Source organism: Zalophus californianus, chromosome 7 (assembly GCF_009762305.2).
Source record: "Zalophus californianus isolate mZalCal1 chromosome 7, mZalCal1.pri.v2, whole genome shotgun sequence".
Classification (NCBI taxonomy): domain Eukaryota; kingdom Metazoa; phylum Chordata; class Mammalia; order Carnivora; family Otariidae; genus Zalophus; species Zalophus californianus.
In genome coordinates this window covers 41,448,538-41,462,468 of record NC_045601.1, presented here as the reverse complement: position 1 = coordinate 41,462,468, position 13,931 = coordinate 41,448,538, and the positions used below count along the sequence as shown (strand labels likewise).

The 13,931-nt window shown below is 36.7% G+C and overlaps 1 long non-coding RNA gene across 5 annotated transcripts in view; it reads left to right on the top strand.

Annotated features, from left to right (window-relative positions):
• The first annotated feature begins 7,145 nt into the window (after window positions 1–7,145).
• Window positions 7,146–13,931, top strand: part of LOC113927520 — a 107,658-nt gene continuing 100,872 nt past the window's right edge. For all 5 annotated transcript variants that reach the window (XR_003521656.1, XR_003521655.1, XR_003521652.1 and 2 more), the window contains exons 1-2: window positions 7,146–7,608; window positions 8,698–8,778. This is a non-coding gene — a long non-coding RNA (uncharacterized LOC113927520). The remainder of the gene's footprint in view (window positions 7,609–8,697; window positions 8,779–13,931) is intronic.

The window sequence follows — 13,931 nt, the reverse complement described above, 5'->3', positions numbered from 1 at the left end:
CAATGCCAGACCAGTTAGAAGATGAACATAGGTGGCCATTTAAAAGAAAATGATACACGTTCCTGGCATGAAATCCAGGCTGCAGGAGTGTGTAGCATTATTGTTTAAAACAAAATTTAAGCATTCCCAAGCATTCATCTGCACCCTCAAACATACAGTTCAAAACATATATGTACTTTTCAATTATCTATGCCCAGAAAAAAATTAGACAAAAGTCAAAATAATAAAATCCATCATTTGTTGTAATGTCTAATATTTAAATTTCCTACCATGTTTTTATCTCTTGCAGTACCAGAAATTTTTACTTTATATTTAATGTCTAAAATATGGGTTTTTGAAGCAGAAAGAGAAATATGTTTAATAATAGTTTGATATTAGGAGGGAAAGGAGATGTAGCATCTGATCGTTTTTGTTTAGTACCATGAACCTAAGAGCTTCTGAGAATCTGGAAACCTGTGTTGAAGAATTGGCATTGCTGAGTGGCTGGGTGGTCTTAGACTCCATGCCTCTCCATGAGGCTTCTGCATCTGTAAAGCAAAGGGCACTCTGGACAATACTAAAATCTGTTCTTATGGATTTAGGAAAGCCCTGGAAATTTCATTAAGTCTTAATTGTTGCCTTTGAGAGGGATTGGATCAATCTAAATATCTGACTGAGAGTTTTGCATTAGTTTTCAAATTAGTGGGATCTCCAGGAAAGCTCAGTAAAGGGATGGAAAGTTGTTTTAGTTTTTCTGTGAATCCCAGCAAGATGTATTTTCCAAGAGTATTATAACATATAGCACAAGTGCAAATAAACTTGGAGAGTTCTATGTAACAATGGGCACAATTAACATTTCAAACAAAGGATAGCTTTCCCAAAACTTATAGTCATATTCTCTACAACCTTCTCCTAATGAAATTGGCTTACTGCCTAATCAAAATATCCATTAACAAGGGAAATCTCAAAGATGACTTCTGAAAAATCATTAATCTCTGAAGATGTAATTAGTCATCATATATTATTTAGTAGTGGTATTGGAGGGAGATGCATCAATGTCAGAATCAATGGCCAATGCTTATTGAGTGGATAGACACACTTTTTAAGTTGTTTGTAGGGACTGATTCAGTTAATCCTCAAAAAAACCTTATCAATAGCTGCTAATATTAGATTTATTTTATAGATGAGGAATTTGAGGCACAGCAAAGATAAGTAATATATGTTCAAGGCCTATAACTGATAGGGAACCGAGCTAGAATTCAACTCAAGTATCTGGTTCCAGAGTCTGCACTGATCTATAATGCCATAATAAATGTATATCAAAAACAGGTATTAAATTTTAAGGAATTCCCCTTCCTCCCATCTCCCTTCTTCCCTCCCATCCTTTTTCCTTCTTCCCATCCTCTCTCTTTCTCTCTCTTTCCTTCATGAAATATAATTTAAACACCTACTAAGTGTTACACACTTTTAGGTACTGAGAATTCTAAGGTAAAGTAAATGGGATCCTTAATCATCAATGTGTTCACTACTCAGTTTGATAAACAGATACACATGCACTCTAATAACCACCAAATGGGCACAATGGAAGAGCCCACTTGGCCCAAGGAATCTGGGAAAGAGATTCCAGAGACAATATTTAACCTGGTCTCAAAGAATATCAAGCATAGATTGAAAGGACAGAGTGTTGTCAATAGAAGGAGTTGGTGTAAAGTCCCAGAAGTTTAAAATTTCAAGGCATTTCTCTGGAGTAGCAAATACTTTGATGTGGCTTTGGTGCTCGAGCCTGAAGGATAAGAATAGATAAAGTGATAGCTATACACCCAACAGATTTATAGTCTCTCCTTGGTCTCTTGAAAATCACCACCTCAAAATATTTTTAAATTAGTGTTTCTTTATAATTTAGATGATAAATATGCTATGAAAACAATAGTTCTGCTTAAGACTCAAATCAGCTCCTTGTCAACATTCACATTTGCATTTGCATTCCTCATGATAATCCTTTGAAGTATAAGGGATGAATATGACCATGGTTGCCATTTTGCAGTTCAGCACACAGAAACTCAGGGAAATAAAATGGCTTGGTGAAACTAACATTAGCACTACATGGCAGCACCGACGTTTTGACTACTGATTCAGTTCTGTTTCCTGGCACCACACGCTATGGCTGGACCAACGCTCCACAGCGTATCTTATCAACACACTGAGGTGGGCAAAGCAGAAAAATTATAGAAGTGTGGGTCTCTGATGCATCAAGAGCCAATGTATCAGTTCTATATTATTTCTAGATTTCTTGTTCTGTAATAAAAACCTATTTGTTTTAAAATGACTAAACAAACTACTAAGTAGCCTATAGTCAATTAAAAATGAAATTGTACTTCATTTAATGAAATAATATTTTGACATTTCTTCTGTAATAGTATTTTTTTCTCATAGTTCTTAGCCAGAATATTTTTATTAGTTAACTGTGTTAAGAAAAACTTTCAAAAAAAAAAAAAAAACAAACTCACCATATGAAGGAAGTACCTGTTGGAAGATGTCTTAGTTAGCTCACGCTGCCATAACAAAATACCATAAAGTGGGGAGGTTAAAAAACATAAATTTATGTCTCACAGTTCTAGAGGCTGGGAAGTCCAAGATCAAGGTGCCAGCAAGCTTCTTCTGTTGGCTTGTAGGTGGCTGCCATCTCCCTGTGTGCTCACATGACCTCCGTACTCACTCAGAGAGAAACAGCAAGCTCTCTGATGTCTCTTCTAATAAGGGCACTAATTCCACCATGAGGGTCCCAACTTCATGACCTCTTTTATTTTTTTAAAGATTTTATTTATTTATTTATTTGACAGAGAGAGAGAGAGAGTGAGCATAAGCAGGGGGGAATGGCAGAGGGAGAGGGAGAAGCAGGCTCCCTGCTGAGCAGGGAGCCCGATGTGGGGCTCTATCCCAGGACCCTGGGATCATTATCTGAGCTGAAGGCAGACACTTAACTGACTGAGCCACCCAGGTGCCCAGATCATGATCTCTTTTAACTCAGAGTACTTGTCACAGACCCCCACAAATGCCAACACCCTGGGAACTAGGGCTTCGACATATGAATGGGGGCAGGGGCACAAATACTCAGTCCATAGCATGAGACGATTCTGCCTGAGTCACTTGAATTCTGCATGTTTTATGAGCAGAGACATGACAGCATTTTCCTGGACTGTCCTTTCAAAGTTGTTGCAAAGCAAATAGCTTTGGAAGACAGAGATAGTGTCTCCTTCTGGAAAACAGGGCAGTTTTATTTATTTTGCAGTTTAATAAGGTAATGTCTCTTTCTGAGGCAAGACTGGAAAGATTTGCTTGCAGTCTATCATAAAAGATTGGGTCTTCCTAAACTTGGGGTTTCTCTTTTATAACACAACCCACTTTGTCATGTTGGCTTCCAGGAATTAAGGTTCCGCGAACCAGTGCAAGAAAATGCTATTATCCCAGCTCCTGGTATTGTTGTGGTTAATAGACTGTCTTTTGTCTTACCCAGGTCTTATGTCTTTGCCCATATCCATAAATCTGTGGCAGGTTAACTTTTAGCTTGTACGTTGGGTAAAATCTCAAATCCCGCACAGCTCTTGACAATAGTTAAACCAGAAAACCATATTTTGATAAGAAAAAAGTACATGTGAATATATAAATAACTAAGTCAAAGTAAAGTTCAGCATTGATGCTGCATTACATATTTTAATGTTCCAATTATTATTTTACATCCAAGGCTCTCACTAACATCATAGTCAGAAGCTATCTCGAAATAATCCGGAGTCAAACCATTCAGCAAAGAAGGCCTCATCATAGGAAGAACAAGTTCTCCTTGATGGAAATAGCTTACATATCAATAAAACATTTCACACATTTTTAATCTAAACCAATCTAATCAAACATCACGTATTAATTGATTAAACTATTCCTTTATTGAACAAAGTTTATTTGCCTGCTATGTATAGACTGCTCACAACTGCAGCGGGAATTTCTCTTGGCACTGACGACTGTAGTAATGCAAAAAATGGTGAAAGTCCCTGAGCTCAGGAAATCCAAATTCTCATCTGGGAAAGAGTCAACAGTTGACAAATAAATATGATTCCAGATAGGGAAAAGTATATTGATGAGAAAAAGTCACAACGGGATAGAGACTAATAAGGGCCAATGGAGGATATGCAATATAGAGGAAGCCCTTTTTGAGAAGATGATGTATGAGCCAGAGACCTGAAAGAGTAAGTCATGTGATTTGGGGAGAAGAGCCTTCCAAACACACAAAATCAGCCAGTCAGGAACAGGAATAAATGTAAACTGTTCTAGGAAAAGCAAAAAGGCCAGTGTGACAGAAGCAAAGGAACCAAGTGAAAAGTGGTAGGAAACAAAATTGGAGCTGAAGGCAGGGGCGCATTCATGTGTGACCTTGAAGGCCTTGGTAAGGACCCAGACTTTATGATAAGTGTGATAGAAAGTCATTCAAGCATGTTAGCAGAGGATGTTTGTCCAGTGAATAGACTGTATAAGGGTAAACATGCTATTATACTACACGAGATATTGTAAGAGAAGATAGTGGTGATGATTACAAGAGGTGATGAGAGAAGCAGTTAGAAATGCCACCTTGGAGGTATACTTTGAACATAATAGTTACTGATAGACTGGATATGTGGTATGAGAAAAAGACCTTATTCAAGGATGATTTCCAGGTTTTTGCCTGAGCAATGGACTGAGTGGTGGTACCTCTAAGATAGGGAAGAAGTGGGAGGAGTCAGTTTTGTGGAAGAAATCATGAGTTCTTTTTTTGCCACAAGAAGTTGAATTTTCTATAATACATTGAGGTGGGGATGTTGAGTGGGCCGGTTCTAGGGTCTACGTAGGGTTCTGGCTATCTATTGCTGTGTAACAAAACCCCCAAAGCTTAATGACTTAAAATAACAGCAACAGAATTTTGTTTCAAACCCACAACTTGAGGAGTTCTTGATGGGGACTTGTTTCTGCTTTGTTTGGCATCCGCTAGGGAAACTAGAAGGCTGTAGGCTGAAATCATCTAAAGCCTCACTTACTCACCTGTCAGATGGTTGATGATAATGGACATCTGCTATCTGCTGGGTGGGGCCAAACTCCTACACATGGCCTAACCATGTGGCTGCTTGACTTCCTTGCAGCCTGGTGGCTGGGTTCCAGCAGTACACATACTGAGAGAGAGAGAGAGCGAGAGAGAGCCAGGGCAAAACTGTATCACCTTTCCTAACCTAGTCTCAGGAATCCTACAGCTTTAGTTTTGCCTCTTCTTTTCATTAGAAGTGAGTCACTAAGTTTGGCTAATATTCAAAGGGAGGGGAGTTATATTTCATCCCACCATGTGGTACAGCAAAATATTTGTGGAAGTGTTTTAAAAACCATCACAGCTAAAGAAATAAATTTGGGAATCATTGGCACATTGATGACATTTATGCCTATTAGAAGGGATGGACTTGTTTAGGGAGAGAGTTAGGTCAGAGGGGAAAGAAGGCTAAACCAAAGGCATGGAGGACACCAACATTTAGAGTCTCTTGGAGAAAGAGGAGCCAGAGAAAGAGACTAAAAAGGAGAAGCCATTGAAGTAGGGGAAAACCCAGGAGGACACTGGGTCCTAAAAGCCAAAAGATGAAAAGTGTTTCACAAAAGAAAAAACATGTGTCAGATATTACTGATGGCTTACATATGTCTAGTAAGGTGAAGACTGGAAACTAGATGTTGTAAGATGCAGGTTTTGGGGGACTTTGACAAGAGCAATTTCAGCTGCATGGTAAGAACACAAACTTGCTTAGAATGATTTAAAGAGAGAATTGGGAGATAAGAATGTAAAGACCATTTGCCAGTCTTCTTTCATATGTTTTTCACTGTACAAGGCCCCATAAAGTCGTAATATAGACGATAAGGTGGGGAGCTAAGGCAAAGCATAAGTGTAGAGGAGATCATTTGAGCAGGGTGTTTATTTTTGGCTGTCGTTGAAAATAATCCTTCAGGGCACATTGACTGTACTTTTTCCCCTCAGTGAATTTTTGATGGCCGAATTATCTCACTTTAATATGTAGGTAGGACTATACATTGATTCTTAAGACTGACTTGAGGGGCACCTGGGTGGCTCAGTCGGTTAAGTGACTGCCTTTGGCTCGGGTCATGATCTCAGGGTCCTGGGATCAAGCCCTGCTCAGCAGGAAGTCTGCTTCTCCCTCTCCCACTCCCCCTGCTTGTATTCCCTCTCTCACTGTATCTCTCTGTGTCAAATAAATAAATAAAATCTTAAAAAAAAAAAAAAAGACTGACTTGAAATAGTTCTTATATCCTGACACTGACAGTAGGAGACACCTCTTATGCCAAGACATTGACAGCAGGAGATTTTCAGTGAACAGTATGAAAACAAAGCAGGGTCTTATTAACTACAGGTCACATTCTCAGTGAAAAGCAGAGGCAAGAACCTATTGCATATAAGCACATTTTCAGTTGTTAATTTGGGTTAAATTTCTTTTTCATTTTAAGCAGAGAAACAAGCCGTTCAAAATGGATCTTATGCACATTTTTAACCCTAATTTCTCAAACTATCCCATAAAATTATACTAAATTAGGTCAATCACATTTTCTAGGTAAGAATGTTAATAAGAGCTAACACTTAGTACCTACTTTTTAGTGATCACTGATCTTACTGTACTATTTCCAATCACTCTTTAAAAGACCTGTACTCCTGAAACAAATAATACATTATATGTTAATAAAAAAATAAAATATGTAATGTTTAATCTCATCATAATGTCATGAGATGGGTTCATCCTACAAATAAGGAAACTGAGGCTCAGAGGGATCAAATGACTTGCCTAGAGTCAGACAATAAGGTGGTACAGCCAGGCTAGAGAGAAATTTAAATCAGAGTCTGGGCTCCTAACTACTAGGCTCTTTTACCAGAAAAGGCAAGTAAACTGCAACTGCTTTTCAACAAGAATTTTTTAAGTGACCAAATAAAATTTTATTGAAGTATTTAAAAAGTGCCCCTCTCAGCTGAGAAAAGAATGTGAAATTCTCAGCCCCATGGGGTTTTTAAGTGTAGGAAAAAAAAAAAAACATACTGCAGTGTTCTAATTAAAGATACACCAACACATGGGGAATGCCAATTACCTCTGTACTTTCAGAGAGCAGAGAGTTCTTTCTTGAAAGCAGCTTTGTTTGAAAGACAAATACTAGGAAGGAAAAGTATTGGTAAAGTCTCATCAGGAGGCAAGCTCTGTTCTCTGGGTGGGCAGCCATCTACCAGTTAGTTCTCAGAATGTTTAGGATGCTGGTTTTCTCCAAACTGGAGCTAAAGGAAAGTCATCTGACTCAGGGATATCAATTAGGCCAGGGGGGCCAAAGCCCTGTGGGATTAGGATGAGAGCCCTAAGACCTTGGTATGGCTCATTTCCTTACCCGTCAACCCACTGGCATCCAGCTAGCAAATAGCATTTAATTCAATTCAAAAAATATATATTAAACAGCTACTATGTATTGGCACAATTTGTCTTCCTGGGATACAAGATGAAGGAGACCAAGTCCTCCAAGAAGCTGACAGCCTCTCTAACATGGAAGAAAAACAAGTAAACAGGTCATTTAAAGTATACGGTAGGTACAATTATTATTATTATTGGGGGGCAGAGGGTAATTTAAGAGCAGGTGATAGTTCAATTAGGCTTTGAATGATAAATATTGGTGTTTTATAGTATCTAAGTTTTATAGGGACAGAACAGTCATTAGGTTGGAAGAACACACAAAAAGTTTTTGAAAGACAGAACAGAAACATACATTACTGTTTTAGTAATAGTAATACATTTAGTTAATACATATTCTCTATAATATGGTCAAACAATATGTAATTAAAGAAGTAAAGAAATCTGAAATCCCAGTATTCAGACAATCATTCTCATGTTTCCATGAGGGGATCACTACGAGGGTAACACTTGTGGCCTCTCTTCCCCCTCGCTCACTCTTTCCTATAAAATGAGAATTGTTTTATCTGATCATGAGCAGAGCCTTTGATAGAATTTATATTATTGATATGTTCAGCTCTGTTTCTACATCCAAGCAGCAAGCACATGTTCTAGACATAGACTTGAAGACTCATCAGTCTCTGTTCCCACTGCTGGAGCCTAAATGGACATGAAGAGTAAAATTTCCCCTTATGATGTCTGGGTAGGAGTCAAGCATGCAGAATTAGAATCTCCTTTGGGTGGTTGGTTCATCCTGAGGTGATACCCTGATGGAAATACTGGGAAATGCATCTGGTCCTAGGACCAACTCATATTCTTCATTCCCGAGCTAGCAGCGTAAAAGCTTATAGACATTTTGATTTCTACCTGCTTTCTGTTTTTGTCAACTGTTTCATGTATATTTATCATTTATAAGACAGAAATAATCTTGACTCAGAAAGTTCATATAAGAATTACTTGGCCTAAAACATTAATGCTGCCTAACTAGTTTGGCACATATTTGGCGAGGAGTAGAAGTTAGTTCCTCTCTCTTTCACGTTCTTGCTCTAAAAAACATTTAGAATTTTAGAGGCAGAGATTTCCAAAGAGATCTTGATCTCCTCCAGCCTCTCTACTAATGTGTGATCCTGTTCCAGAGTTCTGTGTTTGAAAGAGTCTAGTGAAAGGTAATTTACTGTTTTGTAATTAACCCTAAATTTAAGACTAATTTAAATCCTTTCCACAGATAAGAAGTGTTAATCATTGGAAAGTTCTATACACCAAACCATCCATCAGTGTTCTGGAGTCTGCCTTCTGGAGAGACATAGTAAGTCTACCATTTCTACTACTTGGTTGGTAATCATTCAGATATCATGCCTTCTTTCCCTCAGTTTTTTCAGCCATTCCTTGGTCAGTATTGGACACATAGTAATTGCTCAGTATTGATAAACTAAGCTCCAGTGTCTTACATAGTAACTGTCTACTTAACATTTATCTTCATTTGAAAGGAATAGCTCAAATGTAGCATATTCAAAATGATACCCTTGACTTACTCCCCAATCCTCCACTCCTACTTCTAATCTTTTTCATCAAAACAAAACACCTCTATTTGTCCCAAGAGCAGTTTTTGGGTCCTCTCTTTTATAAACAATGTGCAATCCAAGAGCAAATCTGGGCATACCTTTAGTTATACTGCTAAAATATCTCTCAAATCCATCCACCTATCTCCCTTCATCTTCACCAGCTGCACCACAGTCCTAGACACCGTTATATCTGCCTGGACACTTATAACAACCCTCTCATTGCTTTCCCAATTCTACTCTTATCCCTCTTCAATGCAACTTTCATACAACAGAGTAATCATTTTAAAATAAAAATAAAAAAAACATTTTGTTCTCCAGCCTAACATTCTACAAGAGCCTTTCATTGTATTTAGAATAAGATCCAAAAAAAAAAAAAAAAATTACCATATCTCACAAATCTCTGCTTAGTTCTCTACCATCATCTTGTACAATTTCCTTCCTTTCTATCTTTTATTTTTTCATACTATCCTTTTTCCATTTTTGTTTTTGAAACAAGATTTTTCTAATAGAGGGCCTCTAAATATTCTGTTTGCTCTACCTAGCTGGCCTTCCCCTCTTCTTGTTTTGTATGTTCTTTCTACTCCTTGTAACTCCACTGATGCGAATTCGCAGAGAGGCTTTGTCTAAACCAACATAGGTAAAGTAGTTCCCTCCACTATATAATTATTGCCTGTCTCATCACCCTTTTACATTTTTTTCTGGCACTTATCACTATCAGAAATTATCTTGTTACCTGTTGGTTTACTTTTTATTGCCAGTTTTTCCTCATAGTGTATTTCTTGTTCATCACATTATCCCGAATATCTATAACATTGCCTGGCATATAGTAGTTGTGAAATCAATATTGTTGAAAGAGTGAGTAAGTGAGGTATGTTTAGACCTTGGGTGTTTGAAATACAGATTTCAGAGATAGAAAATCTATAGATGATGAGAAGGTCTAAATTGTTGTCATAAAAGTGGAGAAGAATTAGGTTCCTGAGGTGAAGAGGTTAAAGTACACAGGATCTAAGAAACTGGATGGTCATCCATATGGACAATCACCCAGACTGAGGATGGATCTTGGGTGGGAGGAAAGTGTCTAATTTGTGTGCTTCTATTCTTGCCTTTAAAAAAATTTAATCCCAGTAGAGTTAACATACAGTGTTATGTTAGTTTCAGGTGTACAATATAGTGATTCAACAATTCTATACATTAGTCAATGCTTGTCATGTTAAGTGTACTTTTAATCTCCTTCACCTATTTCACCCACCTCCCCTCTGGTAACTGTCAGAAAGTTCTCTATAGTTAAGTCTATTTTTTGTTTCTTTTTTCCTTTGTTCATTTGTTATTTTTCTTAAATTCCACATATGAATGATATATGGTATTTATCTTTCTCTGACTGATGTATTTCAGTTAGCATTATACTCTCTAAGTCTATCCATGTTGTTGCAAATGGCAAGATTTCATTAATTTTTATGACTAATATTCTATTGTATATACACAATGAACCACCTTTGTATCCCAGGAATAAATCCCATTTGATTGGTGGTGAATGATTTCATTAATCTATTGTTGGATTTAGTTTGCTAATATTTTGTTGAGGATTTTTGCATCTATGTTCATCAGAGATATTGGCCTGTTGTTCTCTTTCTTTTGTAGTGTCTTTATCTGGTTTTAGTATCAGGGTAATGCCAGCTTTATTGAATGAATTAGGAATTTTTCCTTCCTCTTTGGTTTTTGGAATACTTCGATAATAATAGTTATTAACTCTTCTTTAAATGTTTGGTAGAATTCACCTGTGATGCTGTCTTGTCCTGGACTTTTGTTTGTTGGGAGTTTTTTGATTACTGATTCAATTTCATTGCTAGTCTATTCCAATTTTCTATTTCTTCCTGATTCAGTTTTTGGAGGTTATATGTTTCTAGTAATTTATCAATTTATTCTAGGTTGTCCAATATTTTGCATATAATTTTTCATTATGTTCTCTTATAATCCTTTGTATTTCTGTGGTGTCAGTTGTTATTTCCCCTCTTCCAGCTCTGATTTCTGTTTGAGTCCTCTCCCTTAGTTTTGTTATTGTTTGTGGGGTTTTTTTCTTCTTTCTTTCCTTTTTTTTTTTTTTTTTGATGAATCTGGATAAAGGTTTATCAATTTTGTTGATTCTTTCAAAGAACTAGATCCTGATTTCATTGATCTGTTCCATTGTTTTTGTTTGTTAGTTTCTATTTCATTTATTTCTAATCTAACCATCATTATTTCCTTCCTTCTACTGATTTGGGGTTTTGTTTGTTCTTTTTTTCTAGCTCTTTTAGGTGTAAGGTTAGGTTGTTTAAGATTTTTCTTACTTTTTGAGATAGGTCTGTATTGCTATAAACTTCCCTCTTAGAACAACTTTTTTTACATCCCAAAGATTTTGGACCATTGTGTGCTCATTTTCATTTGTCTCCATGTATTTTTTAATTTCCTCTTTGATTTCTTGGTTAATCAATTCATTGTTTAGTAGCATGTTATTTAATTTCTATGTATTTGTGTTCTTTCCAGATTTCTTCTTTTGGTTGATTTCTAGTTTCATAGCACTGTGGTCAGAAAAGATGCATCGTATAACTTCCATCTTTTTTAATTTGTTGAGACTCATTTTGTGGCCTAATATGTGATCTATTCTGGAGAATGTTCCATGTGCACTTGAAAAGAATGTGTATTCTGCTGTTTTAGGATAGAATGTTCTGAATATCTCTGTTTTGATCCATCTGGTCCAATGTGTCATTCAAAGTCATCGTTTCTTTGCTGATTTTCTGTTTGAATAATCTGTCCATTGATGTAAGTGGGGTGTTAAAGTCCTCCATTATTATTGTATTACTATCAGTTACTGCCTTTATGTTTGTTATTAGTGGTTTTATGTATTTGGGGGTTTCCATGTTAGGTGCAAAAATATTTACAATTTTTATATCTTTTTTTGAACTGCTACCTTTATGATTACATAGTGTCCTTCTTTGTCTCTTGTTACAGTCTTTATTCTTAAGTCTATTTTGTCCAATATAAATATTGATAATCCAGCTTTGTTTTCACTGCCATTTGCATAATAAATGCTTTCCCATCCCTTCACTTTCAATCTGTATATGTCTTTAGGTCTGAAATGAGTCTCTTGAGGGCAGCAAATATATGGGTCTTACTTTTTTATCCATTCAGTCACCCTATGTCTTTTGATTGGAGTGTTTGGTCCATTTACATTCACAGTAATTATTGAAAGTATATACTTACTGCCATTTTGTTACTTGTTTTATGTTTTTTTTTTTTTTTCTTCTCTGTTCCTTTCTACTCTTCCTCTCTTCTCACATTTTTCTGGCTTTCTTTAGTGATATACTTGGATTCTTTTCTCTTTATTTTTGCATATCTATTACTGGTTTTTTATTTGTGTATACCATTAGGTTTGTATATAACATTTTCTGTGTATAACAATCCATATTAAGTTGATGGTCACTTAGGTTTGAACCCATTCTTTACTACTCTCCTGCTCATCACACACTTTTTAAGTATATGGTGTCATATTTTACATCATTTTATTTTGTGAATGTCTTGACTGATTTTTATAGATATACTTAACTTTATACTGCTTGTGTGCATCTTACTTTTCTTAATCCTGCTTATGGACTTTCCTTTCCACTCACAGAGTTCCCTTTAACCTTTCTTGTAGGACTGGTTTAATGGTCATAATTTTTTTAGCTTTAGTTTGTCTTTATCTCTCCGATTCTGAATGATAACCTTGAAGGGTATTCTTGGCTGCAGGTTTTTTTTCTTTACTTCTTTTTTTTCTTTCAGCACTTTGAATGCCACTCTTTTCTGGCCTGTATAGTTTCTGCTGAAAAATCAGCTAGGTGATGGCCTTAAAGGGTTTCCCTTCTAAGTAACTGTTTTCTTTTCTCTTGTTCCTTTTAAAATTCTCTCTTTATCACTATTTTTTGTAATTTTCATTACTCTGTGTCTTGGTGTGGACCTCCTTTGGTTGATTTTGTAGGGGGCTCCCTGTCCCTCCTGGATCTGGATTTCTATTTCCTTCCCCAGATCCAGGTAGTTTTCAACTATTATTTCTTCAAATATATTTTGTGCCCCCCTTTCTCTCTCTTCTTCTTCTAGGATCCCTAAAATGCAAATGTTATTACGCTTGATGTTGTTGCTGAGATCACTTACCCTATTTTGATTTCTTATTATTCTTTTTTTCTCTCTCCTGTTCAGCTTGATTTCTTTCCATTACTGTGTCCTCCAGGTACTGATTCATTCTTCTGCTTCTTCTAGTCTATTTATTCTATGTAGTGTGTTTTTTTAAATTTTTTAAGATTTTATTTATTTATTTATTTGAGAGAGAGAGCAAGAGAGAGAGCACAAGAGAGGGGAGGGTCAGAGGGAGAAGCAGACTCCCTGCTGAGCAGGGAGTCCAACAAGGACTCTATCCCCAGACTTCAGGATCATGACCTGAGCCGAAGGCAGTCGCTTAACCAACTGAGCCACCCAGGCGCCCAAGGAATTTAAAGGTATTTCTAAGGGATTGGATGCAGAATATAAGACAAAAGAGGATTCAAGGATAGTCCAAAGATTTTTGGCTTGAGCAGCTGTAAGAAAGAAGATATCTTTTGCAGAGATGCGGCAAACTGGATAAGCAGATTTTTGTTTGCATATAACAACCAGTGCTCCATTCAGTATATTCCCTCTTTAGTACCCATCACCAGGCTAACACATCCCCCCAACCCCCTCCCCTCTAGAACCCTCAGTTTGTTTCTCAGAGTCCATAGTCTCTCATGGTTCGTCTCCCCCTCCGATTTCCCCCCCTTCATTTTTCCCTTCCTCTATCTTCTTTTTTTTTTTTTTTAACATATAATGTATTTGTTTCAGAGGTACAAGTCTGTGATTCAACAGTGTTAAACAA